The sequence below is a fragment of the Ceratotherium simum genome, chromosome 28 (assembly GCF_057802395.1).
Source record: "Ceratotherium simum simum isolate JZ-2026a chromosome 28, ASM5780239v1, whole genome shotgun sequence".
NCBI lineage: Eukaryota > Metazoa > Chordata > Mammalia > Perissodactyla > Rhinocerotidae > Ceratotherium > Ceratotherium simum.
In genome coordinates, this window is record NC_141927.1 from 38614822 (window position 1) to 38640104 (window position 25283).

The 25283-nt window shown below is 47.9% G+C and overlaps 1 protein-coding gene across 2 annotated transcripts in view; it reads right to left on the reverse strand.

The window, feature by feature from the left end:
- The window catches only part of ANK1 (ankyrin 1), a 179047-nt gene that overhangs the window by 90535 nt on the left and 63229 nt on the right, over positions 1 to 25283 (reverse strand). For both annotated transcript variants that reach the window (XM_087418573.1, XM_087418572.1), the window contains exon 2: positions 7463 to 7564. The gene's annotated coding sequence lies outside the window, so the exon portion shown is untranslated. The remainder of the gene's footprint in view (positions 1 to 7462; positions 7565 to 25283) is intronic.

The following is a 25283-nucleotide window of genomic DNA, read 5'->3' on the forward strand; positions in this document are numbered from 1 at the left end:
TTAGGAAGTCTTTCTGAATGAGTTTGGGGGTGCAGGTAGGATTCGGGGACTATGTAGTTGAATGCCATTTCTATGCCTGGCAATAGTTCCTAAGAAAAAGAAAATGACAGAGAACAGTAACAGGCTCTATATCTACCCTGATCTCAATATAACCTCCTTAGCCTGACTGACCACTATCCTCACCCTCCTTCATTTCATTTACCCCAACCTCACTGATCCCCTGCTGTTCCATGCCCTTCATCACTCCTGCCTTTGCACACTCTGTTCCTTCTCACTGCGATTCTCTTTTCCCAATTCTCTTCTTAGCAAACTCCTACTCATCCTTCAAAGCCTTTCTCTGACTCATCGGCATTTTAGCCACTACCTCGAGACTAGAAGCAATGGGAAAGCAGGCACGGGGACTTACTCACCTTTGAGTAGGCAGCATGATGCATATTAGAGCAGCTCAATAAATATTTGTTGAATGAAGGAATAAATGAATGAAAACATCCTCTGTGCTCGTTCTGGGTGGCACTTATAACACTGAATTTGTAACCCTCTATTTACAAGCTGGACTTCTTTATCTGCCTCTGAGTTCTTTGAAAGCAGGAGATGAATGAATTTAGTCTCCAGCAAGCTGCTTGGGTCATTGTAAGTGCTTAATATATGTTTGTGGAATAAATAACTGAGCAGAGAAAGTTCAGGTGGTCTTCTTAAGCCCATCTCACCAAATCCAAAGTCATAAAGCTCAGAAGATGTTCGGAAACAACCTCTAGACCTCAGCTTTCTGAGCTATAGGGTGAGCGAGTTGAATGCCATTACCTTCTCTAAGCTCAAAGATTCTATAATTTGAAAAAGCAGCAATTACCCCAAACACCAGAGCCCAACAAATCCTGATCAAAAGACTTTGCATTTGGTGTCTGTAGAAAAGATTACTCTGTGGCAGAGTACAGGTGTTTCATTTATTTGAAATGCCAAAAACCCTTTACCTTCAAGATAAACAAGTACCCAACAGTGATGGGGTACATGTGGAATGTCCATGTGGAAATTTAGAGAGCATCAATGGAACTAGCATGGTTTCACGTGCTTTTGCTGGCTCTTTTGGCATTGGAAATCTCTCATGTTTTTGTGATTGTTCAGATGGTTGAGCTTCTGGAGACTGCAGCCAATATTGCCACATACTTGACAAGTGGGGCGGGAACCAGACTCTGAACTATCACCACGCAGGAGAGTCACTATCCTAAGAATGACTATTCACAATGCTCTTAACAGTGACAGCACTTAGATGGAGTTCCTACACGGGCTGAGTGTCAAATACAAGAGCTTTAGTCATCAGTGGTTATAGCAGACATCTACTGACTGAATTTACGTGCAGGCAGAATCCTGACAAGGAGCACCGAATAAAACCAAGTCCTCTTCCTTTGAGGTGCCTACATTTTACTAAGTCAGGCAGTAATAAGTAGAATGGAGAGAAATAAGACAGGCTAAGAGGATGGGGGGCGGGCCTGGGATGCTCCAGAAGACCTCTTTTCTAACTCTTTGCCTTATGCCAGCACTGTAGACAACAAGGCTTCTCTTTTTGGTGTCAAATGTTCTTCTGAGGTCTCAAGTAACTTTCCTATCAGGAAGGCCAAGTGAGCCAGTGTTTGTTAGCGTAATAAGAATAGAACAGAAACCTAAAATAGTGAGGTTTTTTGCCCCGGAGTTACAGCTCCTGGTTCCCAGTGGAGCACCTGTGTTGACTCACCAATTCTAGGAATTCAGGAGAACAGAGGCTCTGACGGCTCTCCTCTTGTTTTCTTCTTATTTGGCTAACTGGTAAATGTGTAGAGTCAATTAGTTCATCCCAGACAGTTATTTTTTCATTGCCATGGCCTCTATAATAAAATAGTTTGATTTGCTTAAGTAATCTAGCAATAATTCTGGAATTGGAACATATGAAGCTGATATTGGTAAGTGCACAGTTATGTAGCCATTTGTGCTGTGAGGAATAAGCAGTCATAGACTTCGCCCTCAGGTGGCTTAGGGTCTACAGGACACATAAGACGCACTCCACATTACCATGCTATACGGTAGGACACAACTGGGCTATAAGAGAGGGACTGCTCAATTGTAGGGAGAGATTACCTCAGGCTCTGAGGATCACTGTGTCTTCACGATGGCTTTTGAGCTGACATGTGAACCAATCAGCCCATCACCACGTGGCTGCTGCAGTAGGAAAAATGACACTGTGCCAGGCTGAGTAAAGGGCCCCTGGCCCCTCCATGCCCTTGGGTCCTATGTGCTGGGCGACCACACTGCAAGCCTGGGGAAGCAAGTCCTTTGGCTTCACCACCTCCACTGTCTATCCCTTATTCAGAGCCACACGGGGGTCTACCTGGTCCATGGCCTCAGCCTCCTGACCAGTCTCCCTGCTTCTGTCCCTGTGCCCCAGATCAATTCTCCACACAGCACCCAGAGTGGTTGTTTAAAAACCTGAATCAGATTGAGCATCTCTTGTGGGATACCTTCCAACAGCTTCCCACCACCCTTGGAGTAAAAGGTCCACACCATGGCCCACAAGCCATTCAAGATTTGGCCCTGGCAATTCCTCCCACCTCCATGTCCCACTTTTCCCTTCCATCATTCCACTGCAGCTACACTGTCCTTGCTATTCCCCAAACAAACCAAGCTTACTCCTGCCCACCACGGCCTTTGCACCTGTTTCCCCCTCTTCCAGCAGTGCTCTTCCCCAGAAACCACATGGTTCACTCCTACTTCTTTTGGGTCTCTCAAAAGTCATCTCCTTAGAGAGGCCTTCCTTAACTGCCCCATCTAAAATACGTTTCTCCTTTGTGGTAGGAGGAGACATTGCATATTTGTTCATTTTCTTGGTTATTGTCTTCTTTACCTGCATATAAATGTCACCAGAGCACAGACTTTGTCTATTTTGTCTGTCTTGTTCAGTGCCTAGAATAGTACCTGGCACCAAGTAGGTGTTTAATAAATACATGTGGACTGACCCCCACAAAGACACTGGTGGTATTATATTCAACATGCCTTCCATCCCAGTTTTCATCGGCCAACACCAGCATTTGACTTCCTGGACTGCTGAATGACTTCCAGATATCTACCTTTGGGTTGGACCTCTTATCTGAGTTCCAGGCTCAAATATCCAATTGCTTACTATATCTCTTCACTTAGAGTCCTCAAAGACTCCTTCACAGGATCTCCACACAGCTCTATTATTGCCTCCTCACCCCATTTCCACACACTAAGTCTGCTCCCAGCATTCCTTGTCTAGTGAATGGCGCCACTCTCCACCCCTGCATAAGCCAGACACCAGAGGCTCATTCTCAAAGCCTCCTTCCCTGCCCTCCCCTACACAATTCATCACCCAGGCCTGTTCACTTTGTTCCATCTCCACAGCCACAACCCTTCTCCAAGCTACCGACATTTCTCTCCTGGACTATTGCAATAGTCTCATAACTGGCTCCCCATCCACACCTGGGCCCATCCATCTGTCTCCCACACAGTAGCCAGAGTGACCCTTTAGAGCACAGCTCCTATCACATCACTCCTGAGCTTGCGTCGGTGGTTCGCTTCCTTCTGCTCTTAGGATAAAACTCAAAATCCTTAACACGGCTTCTGTAAGCAGAGTGGATAGTCTACCAGGACACGCTGATACGGCTGTACAGGTCGTTAAATGCTGAAATGCCTCCATTCCTCTCGGTCAATAGCTACTGCCTCAGCACCCCTGCTGCTCTGGCCACTCTGTCACCTCCCCCAGATCCTTCCCCTCAACCAGCAAATACAAGGTTAACATATGGCGCAGCAGGGAAACACACCCTCACGCACACAAGGTGCACACACGTGCATGCACACACACTGCTCCGGCCCTGGGGCACATTGCCCTAGTTGTTGACTGTTGTGACTATCGCCCCTGCCTGTAAGGTCCAGCACGATCCCAACTTCACCTCTCCAGCCTCATCTGGTCCCACTTGCTCTCTGCCCTGCAGCCATTCTGGCCTTCCATAAACCCTCCGTGCTCTTCCCTGCCTCAGGGACTTTGCACAGCCCATTCTCCATCACTGGAATGTTCTTCTCTTCCTTCAACTCATTAACCCTACTCATCCCTTAACTTAACTATCTCTTCCTCATGGTAGCCTTCTTGACCTTCAACTTTAGGTCAAGTCTCTCCTATATATTCTCATATAATCCTAACATAGCTTGGTTTGCATATCTATTTATGTGATCATTTGACTAAGAGCTCTCACTACCAGTAGACTACAGTCCAGAAAGGATGAGGACTAGGACTTTTTTTTGTACTATCAAATCCCTAAGGCCTAGCACTCCATGTACATGTGGAGACGTACAAGAGGACCCTGGCTACATGGGTCTAAAGCTTGAACAGCTCTTGAATAAATGAAAGAATCAGGCATTCATAGAGATATGGGTGCATGCGTGTGTGTGTGTGTGTCCTTATGTGTGAATTTCATCCTTTCTATAAGTATAATAATGAGATGACGATAAAAATTAGTAGACAGTCTACACAATGAGGAAACTACCCTGAAAATTCAGATGTCTCTTATATAAGCCCAGAGTTTCTCTTTTCGTACTACTTAGAGTAATTACTTCCTATTATGGCAAGCAGTCCGTTTTCTTTCCATAAAACACGCTATTGGAAAGTGTGTTACTTATATAAGGGTCAGCATTGGCTGTAGGACTGCTCTCACCGTCCACCAGCTCAAAGGTTTCAAGCCAAAACACACTCTCGAGCCATGACCCCAGGACAAGAGCCTGTTTTTATCATCTCAAAACAATAAAGGCATGTTTTAAAGAGAAGAAAGCTCCAGTTCCATTACGAGTCTGGCCCTGTGCCATTGCAAAGCAGCAGCATTGTCCCGATGGGCACACTAATGTGTTTAATGAGGGCGGAAGTTCAGCTTCCAGAGTCCTCCCCCATTACCCGACCCTCCACTCAAGAGCAGAGGCCAAGCCGCCCTATAAACCAGGATGAGGTCTGCACCTCCCTGCCCCTGGGCAGTCCTAGAGCACAAGACACAGACTAACAGGGCCCAAGATCGGGGTGAAGGAGCCCCGGGGATAAACCAGCAGCGACGGGCTTCACACCAGAGCAAATCCTCCCTTTTACTCCCTTCTGACATTCATTTCCTGGCTGGCAGCATATTCCTCTTTGAAAGAAAGAGGCAGGTCGTAGCCAGGACCGCAGTCTCCAGTCTGAGGCTAGAGCCTCCCTGTCACTGGTGCTGAGCCGATGGGAAATGGTGTCAATAAAGTGCAAATAACGCCTCCGTGCCTGCTGCTCTGCAGCCAACATGAACCGAGGAGGTGCTCTGAGGAGAGACGGTGGAGGGACAAGCCAGTCACATCCAGGGCCTCACCGACAGGAGACCAGTCAGGACAAAGCCATTCCCCGGGTGTCATCAAAATCTTCCAATTTCACACTGAAAATGAGCCCTGGCTCAAGGCTTATGAACGTTCAGTTGTCCCCATTTCTGCTAAGTGGATTCCTTTGAGAGCTGGCGTCTTAACCCCTGGACGGCCTCTGAGGGTTCACGTTCCTTAGCCGGAGCTGCACTGCGGAGGAACGCTTCTCTGGGTTTCTGCAGCCACGGCCTGAACAAAGGAAGCTCAGACCTGCATCTCTCCGCGCCCGCCCCGCCTGGGAATGCAGCCCCTCACTGGCGGGGGGCTGGGGACAACACGACCACAGCTCCTACAGCTGTTTCTGGGGGGTGGTGTTGACACGGTCCCTGAGCCCCCTCTACTGAGCCACTCTGATCCCAGACTCACTCTGCTCCCCATACTTTGCTCCTATAGCCTCTCCCCAAGAAAGAAATGAGTTCGGAGCTTCCATCTGCTATTATCCAAAGGCCAACCTTTAGCTCTGTATGGTCAGAATCGCTGCAAACATCCTTAAACCCATTGATATGTGTGTGTTGGTAAATCTGGGCGCAGGGATGTAAGAAGAGGAGGAGCGCTTGCTCTTCCTCATCCAGTTTGGTACTCAAGTCCAGTCCATAGCTTGATTTCCCCTCTGAACTTCACTGCCATGGCTTCTGCTTTATATCACACACCTCCTTCTGTTTCTTATCACACGCCACCTGCTCCATCCTCTCTGATCTTTTAGCTGTGAATTTATACCACAGAACACCAACTGAATCCAAACGGAGTCTGGGCCCCAGGAGAGAGCAAGTGGTATTCTGCATTTTACTTGGGGGTGCAGGGCAGGGAAGAGAGGCTGAGGGGACAGGGGGACAGAGGCTGGTAGAGAAGTTAACCTGCATTCCAGGAATTTGCCCCTGCTGGCTTGCAAAAGTCATCCAGTGCACTGCAACATGGACAAACCCTGAGGACACTAAGTGAAATAAGCCAGTCACAGAAGGACAAATACTGTATGATTCCACTTATATGAGGTACCTAGAGTAGTCAAATTCATAGAGACAGAAAGTAGAATGGTTGCCAGGGGCTGGCGGGAGGCAGGAATGGGGAGTTATTGCTTAATGGGTGCAGAGTTTCAGTTGTGCAAGATGAAAAGGGTTCAGGAGACGGATGGTAGTGATTGCTGTACCACAATATGAATGTACTTAATGTCACAGAACTGTACAGTTAAAAATGATTAAGATGGTAAATTCTATGTTATGTGCATTTTACCACAATTAAAAACATTTTTTAATGGTTAAGATGGTTTAAAAAAGGTCACAATTGGTAAATTTATTCTAAATTAGAAACTGAATTAGCCTGTGTGCCCGAACACCTTAAATGGCTGGCAAAGACATACAACAAACCAAAACAAAAGTCATCCAATCCACAAGCCCCAGCCACACCCCCATTCTCTTTCTAGGGATGATTTCCTCTCTATTCAGTCAATTCCTACATCTTTGGCCCCAAATCTGACTCTGCCCTCCAATCTGTCCTGAACACATTAAGTTTCCTGACCACCCCCTCCTGAAACCAAGCCCCTGTCACTTAAAACCAGGCACCTCCAGAGAAGCGGTTTAAGCCACGTTGGTTCTCAGCCTGAGCCAGACTCGCCTTCGTCCACACCCTGACAGAGCGAGTCCTCATCGCTATTTCCTCTTCAGCCCAGCAGAGAACCCACAAAGGCTGCTGGTGGACAAAGGAGATTTAATGTCACCACTGACACAGCATCCTTCAAAGGCCCTTCCTCCTGCCTACTTTCAAAGGCCACATATTCTAAGACCACAGCGGGGACCAATGGCAACTTCTAAGGGAAGAGGCCGCAGGGGATGGAGCCCAGGCTCGGCACACACTGTTTAGACATCAGCCCTTCTCTGTGGGGCCCTGGACCACGGCAGGGATGTGAACACCAAGGTTAGGGCCTTCAGCAGGCGGAAGCCCTTGGGGATTTTTGAGGCCACCAGGAAAAAGTTAACAGAGGCAAATTAAAGCTCTCAGGAAATGGCAGCAGGCAAGAGCCACTCTTCTAAGACCACATGCCTGTCCCCATCCCACTTACCTGGTTACAGGTGTTAATGTCTACCCCATTCCGCAGGTGATCCAAAGCTTTGTCCAAGTTACCTGATCTTGCTGCCCTTAGAAAGCTGGTAGCAGCGTCAGCCTGTGAGGAGAAAGAGCAGGCTGTGAGTGTGCCAAGTGGTAACAAGAGTCCCATTCCAGCCCAGGGCTGCACAAAGGGGCAAGGTCGTGGTGGCATCCATTGCACCCTTCTGTTTTGGTACCCAGGTGCGGTATGGGCCTGGAGCCCCTGGCCAGTCCGTAACGTCAGGCTGCCTTCAAGCCCAGCCTCCCTTCCTTCTAGTATTTTTATGAGCAAGTATTCTTGTGTAGGACCTCATTGAGAGGGACCCCACTGAGAGGTGAATGCTCAGCACAGCCTGGTGTCTTACTGTTGCCACGTTTCCAAGGGCCCACTGTCTTCTTACTGAGAAGCCTATGTCACACAGGCCCTGGCCCCAGTGAGCCACAGATGCAGGCACCACAGGAACCAAACACATGCCCTTTGGTGCTATTTTGTGGTATTGTTTTTTAAGTAAACAGCACATAGCACTTACTATGTGCTAAGAACTATTATCAACACTTTACATATTATATATGTTTACACACACACACACACAGATGCATTTAATCCTCGTTTAAAAAAACCACAAGAGGTAAGTACTATGGTGGTCCCTATTTTACAGATAAGGGAACCGAGGCACAGAGAGCTGAAGTGACTTGTACAGGGTCACACAGCAGGTGAGAAGCATAGCCAGACTCAAACTCAGGCTGTCTGGCTCTGAAATCTGTGAGCTTAACCTCCCTGCTCCACTGCCAGCTTAACGTGAGCTTTACAGCGCAGGTGCCCCAGTGAGCTGCCTTCTCGAATGGGAATAATGCAGGTCAGTTGGGTGGTTGTTCCTCAGTCACCTACACCACGCACATCAAGGCCCTGCCACCAGGAACACGTGTTTGTATTGAAGATGAATGACAGCCAGAGAGAGTAAGAGCTGGGGACAATAAAATAAAGTCTACGAATGCAGGCAAGTGTGGTGGGAGAGCACACGATCGGAATGGGGTGAGCCAGCTCAGAGGAGCACCCCTGCATCCAGATGAGTTGTTTTAAGCCACCAAATCTGTGGCAATTTGTTACAGCCACCACAGGGAACTAATACACATGTTAACGGTGACCATCCCTAAACATGGAAGACTCAAAATCGACAGCCAACAGTCCCAAACAGTATTCTCCAATTAAACCCTGATCCCATGCGAAAGTGGGGCTGCATGCCCTTGCCAATTAACAGTTAATCCACAGCAGGCAAGATCCTCCAGCCGTACAGACACTCCCTTCACCGTGGTCCAGCCCTTCACTCTCCAGTGCTGCCCCGTCCCTCCTGGCTCGCCACCGCAGGCCTCCAGTGCTGCTCTGGAAGAGCTGCTGCTTTTGCCTGCCTCCCAGCAACACTCCAGCTGCCTTGCTGATCTTCCTAAATCCTGATGTCCTGCCACCCCTCACCTACTCCCCAGAGGCCCCACACAGGCCCCCTGCTATAAAAGCTCAGACCCAAGCTCTATCTGTTCACGACACACGCACACACGGACCTGACTGCCCCCAGCATGGCAGAAGGGCCCCCTCCTCTTCTCTCTCTCCACCCCCATGGCATTCCTACACTCCATGTGCCTCCAGGCCCACACACTGACTTCCCGGGATCCAGCAGCCCTTGGCCACTCTCGTTTGCTAATTCCCACCTCGCCTTTCTTTGAGGTCTGCTCAGCCCCCACTTCCTCTATGACGCTGTCCTTGGATACTCAGTATTTACCACCTTTAAATCTAGGAACAGGAGCTGAATTTTTAAAATGCATTTTAAATACATCTTTCTCTAGTTATTTGATTTATGCACGTCTTGTCTCGCCGGGCAAGTTGTTTGCTTCTTGGGGCTGGGACCAAATCTTCTATCTCTTTTGAATCCTTCAAAGCATGAAGTGTCTGCTAGGCCAAGACCTCCTTTGGCCTCAAACATAGGGCACCTAATGTCCCCAGGTTCCTCAGCAAAGCACCTGTGGTGGAGGAAATATTTCAGAAAAAGAGGACCAATCTGTTGGTTCCTCATAAGCGGGATTCCCAGAGAAATCAGACTTAAAGTTTAGTCCCTCTGAGAAAAGTTTGTTTGTGCCTGCTGATGCAGAAAGTCTGTCTGGATTCAATTACGGGTAGTCCCTCCTCATCTGCCAGGGCCACGTTCCAAGACCCCAGTAGATGCCTGAAACTGCAAACAGTACCGAACCCTATCTATACTATGCTTTTTCTATATATACAGACCTATGATAAAGTTTAAATTGATAAATTAGGCACAGTAAGAGTTAGCAACAGTAACGACTAATAAAATAGAACAATTATAACAATATACTGTAATAAAAGTTATGCAAGTGTGGCCTTTCTCTCTCTCAGAATATCCGATTGCACTGTACCCACCCTTCTTCTTGTGAGGACGTGAGATGACACAACGCCTAGGTGATGAGATGAAGGGAGGGGAATGACGGAGGCATTGTGACATACCGTCCCAGGCAGGGGTGGAGAGGGAAGGGGGGGGATTTCATCATGCTACTCAGAAGGCAGGCAATTTAAAACTTATGACTTGTTTATTTCTGGAATTTTCCATTTAATATTTTCTTATTGTGGTTGACCGCAGGTAACTGAAACCATGGAAAGCGAAATCATGAATAAAGGGAGACGACTGTATTAAGAAAAATACTATATTATTCCCCAATAATGAGAGAGAGGTATATCTCCCACCTACCCAAACTATCTTCTGCAGCACAATAATAGGATTTGGGATGACAACCAGCAAATGGCTGTAAAAATGGATGCAATGTCAACTAATGACACTATTTGACTGTTCGAAGCACTGAATCTAGGAAGCGAAGGATAATACTTAGACAGACAAGCAGATAAAAAGAGGGTAAGGGAAACCCAATCTAGACCGTGCTGGGGAAGGATAAATAGTTCCTGCAGTTTGTATGACATAATAATGAAGTTATAATACCAACACCAGTCACTGGGCAGTGTATCACCAACATGATCTCTTCACATCCTGATCACAACTGGTGAGGCAGGGATAATTGTTACCCATATTTTAGAGGGGACGAAACAGAGGTTTGGAGCTGTTAATAACTTGCCCAAGTTCTGCAGTTAGTTAGTTAACACTCAGGGATTTGGCCCAGGACTCCCTGACTAACACCTTTGCCTTTCCACTGCCCTGGACCCCGAGGTGTATTCTCAGCAATTTCAAACCAGAGGGTGTCCAGACAGCCCTGACAGGTAGTAGGGGATGGGAGGGGCCACACACCTTTGCCAATCAAACAGTTAATCCATGGCAGAGAAAGGGTGCAGGGCAGGTACTGGCTCTGACCCTGAGCGCTGTGTTAAGACCAAAACAGGCCTCCAGAAAGGAATTATCTAGTCCTAGCCCTTCCTTTTGCTGACGATAAAACTCACGGTAAAAATAAAGTGACTGGCTAAGATCACCTAGATAGTTAGAGGTGAAGTTCAACTGCTAAGGCTTTTTTGTTTTCTTTCTGGTGTTCTCTAGGCATAGAGTAGTCAGGACATAGACAGGATCTTACAGTGAATGATAGATAATGGTGTCACTCTCGCTGTGCATCACTCGGTTTAATTCTACAAGATATTTACTGAGGTCCTATTTCAAGTCCAGGATCCTGCTAGAGCAAAGAGAGAGAGAATAAAAAATCAGAATACAGGTCTCTGCCCTCATGATTGGAAAAACAAAGTGCCTGAGTTATAAAAGGGTCATTCGTGCACACATGCATGCACCCATTGATTCCATGAACGTTCATCGAGCACCTCCTAGGTGCCAGGGAATATTTAAGTACACACAATGGCCCTCATCAGAATATGAGACTCATTCTTAACACCTTGTTCTTCCGAGCCCATACTGCCCAGCTATCTAATTCAGTTACCTCCAATCCAATGACCTGTCCTTGGTGCAACTTCTTGTGCATCTAGGAACAGTCCGTGTAATCCAATAGGACAGAAAGAATCAAAAGAATCCAGTATGTTCCACTTAGAATATTTATCTGAGGAAATGCTAATCAAGACAACAGGAACAACAACGACAAAATACTAAGCGGACTCTCTCTGCGCTGTGATAAACTGGAGTCCCACTCGTCCCTGTGGGCAGCCTCAGCGAGGTTTCCCCTGTGAGAGGAGACTAGAGGACCTAAAGGAGGCTGCTCCTGTGTCCAGAAAAATCAGTCCACAATGGCCCTAAACCCCGGATCACCACCAAGCTGTCACCCCTCGGAAGACCCACCAAGGCTGCCCACTTGTGTCTTTGCCCCTTCCTCATCTTGAGCTTCATTTCAATCTAATTTTACCCCTGAGAAGATTGCTCGTGCCTGCACTGAGGGGAGGAGGGGTTGTCTCCATTTTGTTGTGTCCCTAGCCCACGTCCCTTCTGGTTAATCCGTGTGCTGTCCCTGAACTTCCTTTCATAACAAAATAAGTTTATCTTTATAAAGCTCTTACTGTGTTTTAAGCGTTCTACATAAATCAATTCATTTGCTCCTCTCAATAATCCCATGAGGCAGGTACTTTTATTGTCTCCTTTGCACGGATGAGGTGAATGAGTCACAGAGAAGTTAAGTAACTTGTCCAAAGGCACACAGCTAATACGTGGCTTGGCCAGGATGTGAATCTGAGTAGTCTACCTCCAGGGTCTTTCTCTAACCCCTGTGCTATACTGCCTCATGAGCCAATCATTTACTAGTGCCCGTTAAGATTCCTCTCAAGTTCAGCCCTGGCTAGAGGGAGGCTTCCGCCTGCACCCAGATGCTGTGCCCACTTCAGCCCTCACTTCAGGACGAAGTAAGTGGAGGGGAAAGGAAGGGAATGGAATGCCTCCTGGGACTCAAGTTCTCCTCAGGGCTGCTCAGAAAAGGGAGGTGAGCCCTTGGTTACCTGAGACACCCAGGCTATTATTAAACTTGCACTTCCTGAGTAGGGAAATACGAATATAGCAAGAGATAAGTAGCCGAGGGGGCTCCAGTATCCTGGGAGAGAGAGGCTGGAAGCTCGCTGTTAAATGTCAGCGTGCTGGTAACACAGGAACAGACAAGGCTTCAAAAACACCAGAGGCCAGGCAAAGTTTAGTTTCAGGCCTCTTCACATCTTCTCTGGGGCCTGAGACAGCCTAAGTTTTCCCCAGGACAAATCGTGAATTACTTTCTCAAGGTCTTTTAGTGCAAAATTCATATCTAAAAAGATAAATGGAAACTGAGCTATTATCAGTTTCTGTAAACAGCGATAAGGTAAGCTCTCTTTCCCAAGGGGGTTTGTGTGGGCAGAAGGTAGTTTCTTTAGCAAAGCCATTGTCAGAACTCCCAGGAAGAGATTCCAGAACCTCTCCTGCCGCTGCTGCAGCACATCCAGAAGACTGCCCACAGCAGGCACCTTCTAGACATGGAGCTGTCTGCTTGTCTAGGGGGCTGCCCTCCACATCTGAGAGTTCCTTCAAACTCAGCGCCCGGGTATTCCTCCAGCCCACCTCAGGCCCAGCAGAAAGAACAGTCAGCTCCAGCCAGCACGCACACCCTGCGTTTATCCCAATGACTACAGAGACACAGAAGTGAACCCTGGGCCACAGTGTGTGTTTTCATTAGGTTTCTTTCATTTTTCTTCCCAGAAAGTTGCAATGTTAAAGCTTTACAAGCTGTCTCCAGGCGCCACAATCAGACTACCATTGGCAAAGATAAAATGAACAAATGAAACAAGGATGAGGAAACAGGAGGTGTGAGCAGCAGTCTGAGTTCTCTTATAACTTCCCAACACAACAACAGGCCTTGGGGAAAAGCTTGCCCGTTCCTTGCGCTCTTACTGCGCCAGCCTTAGAGGCTGTGTGATGCCGTGCTGTGTGAGAAGCAGGAGTGGACCCTGATGTTGGGAAGACCTGGCGTGAATCCCTGCTCTGCCACTTGATGCTGTGCCTCCTACAAGTTCCCAAACCTCAATTTCCCCATTGCTAAAATTGGGATAACACACAGCTCGCTGTGGGTCTGTAAGGATGACAAGGTACAGGCAAAGCACAGGCTTCCTGGCTCACAACAGGTTTGCCCTCCTCTCTTCCCCATTCATTTTCTGCTGCCTATGGACCTCTGGGCGCTCGTTTTCTAAGGTTTAGGGATCAGGCGAGGCTGCCTCTTCACGGCCAAGGCCAAGGCCGTGGCATCCCCGCGGGTCCGGATGGGTCCCCGCGAGGGGCAGCCAGGCGCCCCCCACAGCAGAATCCGTTCGGCGGGACTCTCTTCCCGGGGTGCGGGGGACTCGGCCTCGGTCCGGGGCACCTCCGCGGCCGCTCCGCGCTCCCGCGTGTGCCGCCTCCCCGGCCGGCCACGGTCGGGCCGCCTCCCGGCACCAGCCCTTTCACGCCCGCAGCCTCCAGGCCAAAGGAATTTTCCTCTGGATCCTGCTAGAAGCCTCAGCGCCCGGCGTGAAGCAGCAGAAGGGCCGCGGGCGCGCGTCCGCGCACCCGCCCGGGGAAAGTTGGCGCGCCGAGCCCGCGGTCACCGCAGCCCGCAGCCAGGGCGCCGCGGCCCCGACCCCGCAGGCGGCCCAGCGCGCACCCAGCGCCCGGCCGAGCGGCCGCGAGCAGTCGTCCACTCACCGCAGGGTCTGGACCGGACCTGCCCTGTCTCGCTGCCATCGTCCGGCGCCCGCGCTGAAATCCGAGCCCGGCTCCCTGCTCCCCCTCCCCCGTTATCTGCTCGGCGGCGCGGGGAGCGCCAGCAAGTTACACGGCATCTGGCTAAAAATACAGGCTCCCTGCGCTCGGCTCTGGCGCCCGGACCCTGCGCTCGCCAGCCCTCCAGCCAGCCTGCCAGCCAGCCGGCCGCTAATGGGATCTCTTCATTTTCTCTCCATTATTGTGTCAGATGGGAAAGTTAATGCGAAGCGATCTCTGGAGAGAAAGCACCTGCTGCCAAGCCCGGCGGAGGGGGTGCGGGGAGGGTGCGGGTGGGGGTGCGGCCCAGGCTGCAGGTGCGGCTGGCCGGGCGGGGAGCGAGCGTCCTGCCGCTGCAGAAGAGAGGCACACACGTCCAATGGAGGTGAGGAGCTCCAAGCTGCCTGGCGCTCCCGCCCTGCCTCCTGCCACCCCGACTGCCCTAGTGAATGGGCCCCGGAGCCTGCAGAGCCGGCCAGGGTGAGCTCAGCAGAGACTATTTATGCCCCATAACCAATTTGCATGTTTTGAGCTCTTCCATCGTGTCCTGAGATACCAGCTCATCAGCCTCTTCCAGATTCTGCCGGAGAGGAGAGCTGCGACGCCAAATGAAGCTGAGAGGCAGGACACAGATCTAACTGTTACTCCTTCATGCCTCCAGGCTGACGGTGTTAAGGAAATAGCACCCACGGCGGGAGTAAGCTCCCAGGTTTCTGCTCTGGGCTCATCCTCACCTTTTCATGAGGTCATCTCAGGGGTAGATGTCAAAAGCATGTTGGGAGCTGGCCAAGTCTCAGGGGTGACACCAGAGATTGTTAAGAGCAGGCTCAATACAGTGATGAGAAATGGTCAGCAAAATCAATGTCAGGTCCCTGGGCTCCTGGCCATAAGTCTTGTTCAAATCATGGATGTTTTGTATCATGAGCCCAGCTTCAGGCTCTCTTCAAATAGCAGTCTAGACACAATACCAGATGCTCTTTTTCTGCCCCTCCTGTCCTGACTCATGGGTACAGTAGAGCTGTGTGCTGGTGAGTACCTCTTAGATGATGGACACACTGCATTACCTCATTTAATCCTCACAGCCACCTCCCTAAGATGGACTGTGCTCTTACGGTTGTATGGACAGCGAAACGTTGTCCAGAGCCCAGAGACGTTAAGAGTCAGGACCAAGGTCACCACTATAAATGGAGGGTCCAACAGACTCAAAGCCCTTCCATTAACAGCACTGGCAAGATTCCTAACAAGAGTGTGCTCAGAGCCAGGAAGGGAGAATGTGGAGGATGCTCCTGAGGTTAGAAAAAACTCTGAGAGTGTTTTTCAAGTAAGGTGCTCTTCAAAGCCATTCGACAATTAGGAGAAAGTCCCAAATAAGTGGGATAAATAAAGATCAAGAGAGAATGTCAGCATGTTGCCCAAAAAGAGTGATCTGAAGTGTATAACGCAACTAACTCCGTCCTGTGTGGGTGAAAAAACTGGTATTTGAAGACAGCAGCATCAGAGTTCTCCAGGCCTCAGACCCTCAATATCATCAGAGGACAAACTTCAGGACAGGCCACCTCTGAAAGGCAGGCGGCAGGAAAACGCCCACGCTACAGGGCAGCCCCTTCCGTCCCATGCACACATTTTTAAAACAGAGGTCACCCTACAGATTTCTTGCTCTCGACCTCTTAACACTGCCTCTCAGATTTGCTAAAATCCTCTACATAGAGAGCTTCAATTAATAAATTATGATTACTGGAACAGCCCTGATCATAGGCCAGTGGACTATCTCAAGGGATTCTAAAGCACTGTTCCAACATTAATATTTAGAGAGAGAGAAAATGCCCTACTCAAATGGAAGATGAATAATACGTATAATACTTTCAAAAACACTGATGCTAATTGAATTGCACAATGTACTGAAAAACAGACTTTTTTTTAACAGCTGTATTGAAGTAGAATTGATATACTACAAACTACATATTTAAAAGGTACAGTTTGGTAAGTTTTTTTATATATATATACCCCCATAAAACCATCACTACAATCAAGATAATGGACCTCCAAAATCACCTTCAAAAGTTTTTTCCTGCCCCTTTGTAATCTTTCCAGTTGGTCCACATCCTTGCCAACACTTGGTATGGTCAGCCTTAATTTAGACATTCTAGTAGATGTGTGGTAGTTGTTCACTGTGGTTTCAATTTGCATTACCCTAATAACTATGATGTTAAACATCTTTTCAGGGGCTTACTTGCCATCCACATGTCTTCTTTAGTGATGTATCTGTTCAAATCTTTTGCCCATTTTTAAATTGGGTTGTTTTCTTATTATTGAGTTTTGAGGGTTCTTTATATATAGAATATCTATTTTAAAGGTGAGATAAACTGAGTTCTTACAAGTAAAGGGAAGTGTTCAAAGTTAAATAACAAAAAATTCCCAGTCCAATTTCAGTACCCAGGTATTATAACTCCTAAGTCCAGTGTTCTTTATACCATACAATGCTATGGGTTATATAGAATCACAAAGAAAAAAGGTGAGCTACTCATAGTGGACCAGAAGCCAAATACAACCCATAGCACTGTGAGCATAATGGGAAAGATGCTGACGTATTATCAGAAGACTTGAGTACTCAGAACTGCCAAGAACTCTTGATGTTAGCCGTGACCTCATTAGGGTTGAGGCTTTGCAACTTAGATATGCAAAGAATCAGGCAAGGCCCAAGAGGAGAAGCAGGAAACAACTACAGACGTGTTGCTCAGTAAGGCCTGAGGTTAAAGGAACTGAGACGATGGACACTAAAGAGGAGAAGGCTGAAGGATATACCCATTAAGATGCAAACTCCTCCAGCACTAGAGCCTGGGACCCCAGAGTGGGACTCATTATACGGCGCCCTTTCCCAGGTGCGGTTAGCCTGGTCACCCTGATTCAGTTATAAGCTTCTCACAGGCAGACACAGCTTGGTTCCCCTGTTCTGTATTCCCCATCCCTCTCCCTTGCTTTTCTTGCTGGCAACCCTATGTGACTAGCACAGTGCTGGGCAGTGGTGCCAAATAAATACTTGCTGACTGATGTATGAAGATGACATACCCACCATTTCCACTAGTCATAAGGAGACTGTAAGTCACGGGGTTAAACTAATGTCAGGAAGGATTACATTTGACAGAAAGAACTTTCCAGCTGTAAGGGATATGGCTTAATAAAAGTCATTACTCATAAAGGGCTGAATCTTTGCTGTGCATCCTTCAGGATAGCCGAGAAAGATAACTCACCTTTTGATATGGCAAATAGAAGCAGAGGATAAACTAAATTGACTTGTAAGGGTCTCTTTGGGCTCTAGGGATTCAGAAAAATAAGCCATTATTTTTTCCCCATTAATTGTGGGTCCCTCCTCAACCCTCCATCACCCCCACACCCTTAGACAACAAATAGTCATCCTGCTCCTTGCCCATTTCCTATTGTTTTTTTCATACTTCCAGGCCGCACATTTTCCTGCAGATTCAGTGTGCCCAGGGATCTGCCAGTGAGAGTCACGGAAACCATAGCAAAGGACCAGAAAGGAACTGACGGGCTAAAGAAAAAACCAGGTGTTCTCAGGAAGGACGCCGGGCCACTTGTTCTATCCACAGGTTCGTGGCAGGTTTTTTTCCAGTCTTGCTAAATATTTTACCAACTGTCTCTGCAGTCCCCTCAGCAGACAGGCATAATGGAGTGCTGGAATGCTTCGGCTGTGGAGTCTGTGCTCTAGGCCCCATTAAGCTCCGTCAGGAGGAGACAGTACGGCGAGAAGAAAGGAGGCAATTCACCACGCAACACAGAAACCCCTGGATAGAGTGGGAGCCTGGGATGGTTTATGGGCCCCTGCCGTGGATTCCCTGCGAATCTTTAGCTCTTCCAGAAACTGGGAGGATGCTTCTTTTTGCTCAAAAGCCTGAAGCAAAGAGTTCCAGGTGGGCGGGATTCTCAGATCACTGCCCCCCAGGACACTTCAGGGGAACAGAAACAGGCAGCTTCAGGCGGCGGCCAGCAGGGACACAGCGGGCTCCTCTCTAAAGGACCATCAGAGCTGAGACTGAGGGCAGACCCGGGGTTCCAGAGAAGGGCCTCCTGGCACCTCATGCCAGGGCAACGACCACAACTCTCCCATTGCAGATAACTAGGGGACAGACGGCCCCTCTTCCTCCTCTGTTTTAATCCTTGTCTGCAATCAACTCAGATCTGGAACTAACTTAATACCAACAGCACTAATTGTTTTTCTGGGAAGCCTCAAGATACTCGAAGTTAGTAGGCCCACTACAGTTGAGCTGTGTAACTTTTGATAAGGGAAATAACTTTTCTGAGCATTGGTTGCCACATTGGTAAAATAAAAATAACTTGACCCGCCTCTCCAGGTATGGTGAGAAAAATGTAAAAATGCTTGCCCACTTCAGGCACACGGTAGGTAATCGATAAATGACAGAGGATACTCTTTTCCTCCTTCCCTCCCGTCCTTCTCCTCAACTAAAGCTTTTGTCAAAGGTTAACTTGCCCCCAGAGGTATGGGGTGTTACTGATCTTGCTTCTACACTGGAAAATAAGGGGCGACTGCTTATGCAAGGTCAACATCCATGGCCGAGAAGAGGGCCCAGGAATCCCCTGCTGTAGCGACTAGGGCCCTTAGGCTTATAATGCACGGTTTTCAATTTCCATTTTCTCTGCAGTGAAGAAACAATTCTCAACTTGCGTCTACAGCTGAAGCCCTGCTCTGAGCCCCGTGTCTGACAGCTCCTCTTGCAGCATTCCTGCCCCTGGCGGCGTGGTGGCCTGCTGACAAGCACAGCTTTGCTCTTGACCATTCTTCTATCGCTCTGCCCCTCACCCAACAGGGAGTTGCCCCGGCCCCTTGTCCCTGGGCATGGCTGATAAGGGTGGGTACCAGGAACTCCACCCTTTACTGAGAAAGGCTAGCCGCTTTATCGCCACACCACCGGGAGCCAGCCATCACCCACCCCAGGGGTGTACCAGGAGCATCGCTGCTGGGAAAATGCTATTCCTCATATAGACACCATTGCACCGTCCAGCGCTGGCCCTCCCCAATTAATTAGGAAGGAACTTTACAGAATACACACTACAGCTGTTAACGTTGACTGGACTAAGAAATCCAGTCTTACTCCCTTCAGACCTTATAATTCCTTCTTAACCTTTTCAGTAGTGAGAGTAGAAAGGGAGAGGAGAAAAGAGAGTCTTGGTTGTTTTTCTATTTAACTTTGGGTGGTAAGCTCCCAGTGGCCCATTAGGTAGCCCTGGGAGCCCCACCTCACTGGAGCAAGGGATCCCAAGTGTGGGGTCTATTTAGGGAAGTGATCAAAGCCGGGTATCAGGTCCCACAGTGCTGGCACTGATCTCTATTATGTTCCTTTTAAGAGGGTTGGCAGGCCTGGAGTCTATTTTTAAGCTCATGAGAAAGGTGCTACATGGATTCCGGAGAGGGCCAACATTAAACCCGAGATCACTGCGTGGGGCGGAGGGGGTGGTGAGGGCTGGGGGAGAGCTAGCTGAGTCTAGGATTTTCTCTCCACATACACACAATTCTCCCTGAAGGGACACAGCCAGGACGCTAGCCCATCGCCAGCCACATGGAGACATGCCTGAAGAATTCCAGAGGGGCCTGTGCCCCCCGAAGTTTGTCCAGCCTCTGGGGCAAGGCTTATTCTTGGGACCATATTGACTGTCCTTCCAAAGGGATCTCTTTAGTTGCAGTCCCACTCTTTGACATGACCTCAGTGGAATTTGATTCCTCACGAGCCCTTGAGTTGGAAGAGTTTTGCCCTCCAGGTCCATTTTTCAGTATTGAGATTTTTTATTTTTATATCCTCACTCCCAGTATGAAAAATCAATGTGCTTTTTAATATATCTGTCATATCCCTCTCTTCCAATTTTCAAATCATATGCTCTGGAACCCCTTCACCCCCCACCCCGGGCACTGCAGAGCCCACAGCCAAGAGTTTGCCAATGGGAGGAGCCAAGCAAAGCCTGAGCTCCCCAGTGGTCTCTGTGCCCAGCACCCCAGAAATCCTGTCCCTGGGCTGGAGAGAAAGGTGGGGAGTGACTTGAGTGGCAAGTCTGCCAGGGACAGGGTTATTTTCCCAATAGTGAGAAGCAATAGGGATCCAAACGTCACTGTTTGTCATCAAATAACCAGATGAAGAGAACAGAATGTTTTATGTACAATAACAAATTTCAGCTTCAGTATCCATTTCTCTTTTTGGATAAGAAATAGAACCAGAATTCCTACAGAACTAAATGCCTTGAGAACAAGCAAATGCTTTTACTGAGCAGTCCTGGGACCACCCAGCACTACCAGGGCAGGAAAGTCAGGATGAGATGAGGTATCCTCTCATATGCGTTTATCTCGGAATCCCAATGCCCAGTACAGAGGAAGCATTCAATACTTCTCTTGAGTTGAATAGGATTATGTTAACCAAATGGGACCTTCAGCCTGGCTGGGTCAAAACAACACACGTGAGTGTTGGCATAATACTGACCACACACCAGAGGCTCAAGAAATGTTAGCTGAATTGGAATCCAAAGAAATCCAGTCAATTCAGGTTTTAAAATGAGTCACATCAGTGAAAAATAAAAACTCAGATGTTTGGGGCTGGTTGACCCAATTGTTCATTTCCCCATAAGCTGTTATAGGCCCTGTGGAAACAGCCCTGGAACCACTGTCACTTCCCAGGGGGAGAAGTTATAGGTGCTGCCCATCCCAGAACCCCAGGTTGCACAGCACGAAAGGATCCGGACCCCAATCTGCATCTCCCAGCCTTTCCCCCACAATCTCCATTAGCACTAAATTGCCAGTCCAGGCCCAACGGAGCAACTCTGCTTCCTCACTGCCAAGGCAATGAAGCAGACAGTTCCTCAATAGTTCATATCTCTCCGCTGAGGGGGAGAAGATGCTGAGATGTCACGAGGTGCATAAATATAATTCTAAAAGCCTCCCCCATCATTGAGAGTACTGGCCCGTGTCGCATCACCATGCTTCATTTTCTCCACTGTGGGACGCCCTGGCTACATTCAGAACTGACTTCAGAACATATTGCCTGGCTGCTGATCACTGAGCCCAGACTCAAGGCGAAAATTACGTTTTGGAAAATACGCATGTGATGCACTGCCAGAACGGTCCCACTGACTCAACTATGCCCCATGCTTCCACACACCATGGAAACCTTCCTCTGCAGCCGCGAGGATGGGAAGAAGAGTAGTATGCAGACCCTGGAGAAACTGCAAAATCAAACTCACTTCTCACTGGGACATGCTAACATGGAAAACGTTTCTTTCTTTCTCTCAAATTGCCAAATGGGCTTGAGTATCAGTAGTGAACTCCATGGTTCCAGAATTTCTAAAGGATGCCCGAGTGTCAGTTCAGACAGCCCTGCATGGCTGACCAGTGGATCTGCTCAGGCCTCTCCTTCATTTGAACAATTCTCCATGAAGGGATACAACCAGGATGGTGGCCCAGCGCCAGCCACATGGAGACCTGCCTGAAGAATTCCAGAAGGGCCTGTGCCCCCCCCCCGCCCCAGTTTGTCCAGCCTCTGGTGCAAGGCTTTCCCAGTTTAGGGGAGGTGATCTGGGGACATCCACTAGGAACTGGGGCCTGGGAAGATGATGCTGTGTGACCCCTTCCATGCCCTCTGGCCCATAATACTTGACTGTAGTGACAGTGAGATATAGATGAAAGAGCAGGAAGCAGAAAGGATTTGAAAACAATAATCGCTAAAATTTATGAGCCAGGTACTGTTCTAAGAATTTTAGATGTCTTAACACATTTAATCCTCACAACCACCCTAGGAGGTAGCTACTGTTATTATCCCCATTTTACAGAAGACAAAGCCAGGCACAAAAACATTAAGTAATTTGCCCAAAGTCCCCAAGACTACTAAGACACTTTGGGTGTCGTCTGAAGCACAGTGAAGGGAGTGGCTCGGGTTTTTCCTTGATTATATGAGCCTAAGGTATTTTTAGGGTAGATGACAAAAGTGAAATTCAATATTCTCCAGGAGGAAGTGCTCAATCTTGGGAATTTGAGTGCCATTAGGGACTCTTTATTGATTTGGCCATTCCCTTTAGTCAGAAAAGACCCCAGCCCCCAATTGGAGGCACATTCAATGCAGAAACATCAGGCTCCTGTTTATATGAACCTACGCCCTAAAGGGTTTAATGAGGGTGACTGAGCCGAGACTGTCCCTTCTGAGGGCTTGGGGAAATGGAGAGTCTGGAAACAATGAGGTTGGTTTTAATCCCAGTCTACTCCAGTGGAATTCTCTAGAATTATAACAGTAACAATTATATTATTGAACCAGGCGAGAGAAGCTCTAGGAAGCAGGTGCTGAGCCCTCCCAGCTGCGCTGGGTCCTCAGCCCTGAGGAGGGATAACAGGGCGGTGGAGCCCTGGGGACCGTCTGCCGTGGAAGCAGCTTCTTCCCCTCCTCTGGAGCCTGATGGTCAGGGGCAGACCCAGCTGATGGAGGAGGTTTCCTTCCTCTTCCTGAAGTCAACACACTTCCAAGCGATTAAACCCAGTTATACTACCACCCAGCCTACCCGCCATCTCCTGAATTTTGCCATTGCTCACAGCTTGACAATAGGAAGACAGGCTCTTTCCTTCGAGATCCTCTTAAACTCCTTTCAACAGGGCACTTAGCAGCTACCACTGAAAAACACCTTGGCATCTGCCTTCCACTTCCGGGTCCTATTTTCTCTTCACTACCAAGGCAACAAGAGCAGGTGCCACACGTAATATTTCACACGGGGCTCATCGTATTATTCTTAATAATTGAATAGAGACCATTATCTTACCTTTAATCCTCTTATGAATTCTGGCTGGCTTCCCGTTCAGATATCTTTTCATACAGTATTTATATCACCCCTTTTATAATTACTTCAATAAAAAAGGTGAGGAAATAAGCTATAAATCATCAGCCGCATCTGCATTTCTCTCCGTCCTGCTGATCTGCAGAAAACCTCACCTTGCATGGTGAATCCTAAGGTATGTTACTCATTTGGACGTTTCTAATCTGCACAGTGATGAAGCATGTCCAAATGGTCCCTTTTTTAAACCTTGGCTTCATATCTTTTAAAAGAAATAAAATGTTATAGAAGTATTGATGTTCTCTCCATCTCTAAAATTTTATGACTTTATTAAGGACCTTATTTCTACTCTAAAATCAACCTTGAAGTCCACTTCCAAGAGCTGCTTTTAAAAATCCCTTTCTCAGCACCCCGACGTTGAACTCCTAAATAAAGGAATGTTAAGTATTAGAGAAAGAATGAGAGAAATGGGCAGTGTATGAAGGATCAGTAGAAAAATCATTATCGTTTCTGTATTGACTGAGCTGGTTCTTAGCCTCCAGAGAGAGACATTTCCAGGATTTCTGAAATAAGATACAAAGATGCCAATCAACGAATATTTCCGAAGGAAAATCACTGCCAATAACCACAACAATCTTTAGTCCTTCAAGTGCTTTTAGGGTGAGGGTAACAGAGATACATTATCAATACAAGACTTGGTGGTACTAACAGGTCTGCTTTTCCTCATTTATTCTTCCATTCAAATATGAACTGTTGAATTGCTGTGCGCAATCTAAGAACTCAGTGGCAGATACAAATAAGTATATTCTATGGTCCTACCCATGGAAAGATTGCAAACTGGTAGAGGTGAAAGATAAAGCTCCATGGGAAATAAATAGAACAGTACAAGGGTTAAAGACTCAGTCAGACAAGGGCTCAAGAGATATCCCATGGCAGTGTACAACAAAAACCAAGGGAGAGGTTCTAACCAGAGGTGCCAGGAGTTCAAAGGAAGGGCTGAGACCAGCGGGGGACACAGCACTCAGGGCAATCATCTATCGAGCAGTGAGAGTGGAACCAAACCTTAAGGACTGCCAGGTTTTAGGAAGTCATGGGGGTCAATTTCAACGCCACCAATGCTTATTTAGAGCCCCCAGTGTTCCAGGTATTTGGTTATAGACGATAAAGAGGACACATGCCTCCAACAGAATACGTGGATACAAAGACAAGCACGTGTAAATTAAAAACATATGTTAGGCAACAAAACAAATATGCCTACTCTAGGGAATTGTGCAATTATTCTGTAAAAGAATAATTCATTCCTAACAATAGCACAGCTTCTAAAGTTTTAAATGTCTCCTGCCATGAGGTTGAAGGGAGCTGCCATCCCTCACAAAGATGTTATGCAAAGAGAAAAATGAGATGATGGCTGTTAGATTCATTCATTCATTCAAAGAGTATTTGTGTGCCTGTTAGGAGCCAGGATCCAGCACTGAACAGACAGACAGAAATCCTGCTCTCATCGAGCTTGCATTCTAAAGGGAGACAGGGGAAGTGGAGAGATGGGCAATAAGATATCTATCCTGTGGAAAAGAGGTAAGTGCCATAAGGATCAATCAAACAGGAAAAGGGCCGGAGCATGAGGTGGGATGCAGTGTTAGACACACGAGGCCTCTCTGAGGAGCTGACGCTGGAGCAGAGGCCTGAAGGCAGGCAGGGATGGGCCTTGTGGTATCTGGAACTGCAAAGGTTGGGAGAGGTGAGCTTGACGCAGTCAAGGAACACTCTAATGCCCTCCTACACCCCTCTCCCATCACCAACATACGCCTCTTGGTGGGTCTGCAATGCCCTGCTCTACACCTACAGAATCAATGCATCTTCTGATGCCCATGGGACAAGAGGTTAGAAGTGTTGGTAGAGGAACCAAAAGAAAGAAAGACAAACAATAATAGGTAACATTTTGGGAGTGCTTACTATGTGCTAGGCACTGCTCTAAGCATTTTACAAGTGTTAACTCATTTAATCCTCACAGCAACTTTAGAAGGTAGGTGCTCTAATTGTCTTTATTTTAAGGGTGGAAAACAGAGGCACAGAGAGGTTAAGAAACTTGCCCAAGGTCACACAGCATATAAGTGGTAGGGTTGGGATTTAAACTCAATCTGGAGCCAAGCCTGCTTTTGTAAGTATTCTACGCTAGTGGATGAGACTGTGGAAGGATAGAAAGCCTCGGGACTCTGAGGAAGCAATAAATAAAAGAGATGTCAGGCCTAGCTGGGAAAGAGATGAGAGGAAGCC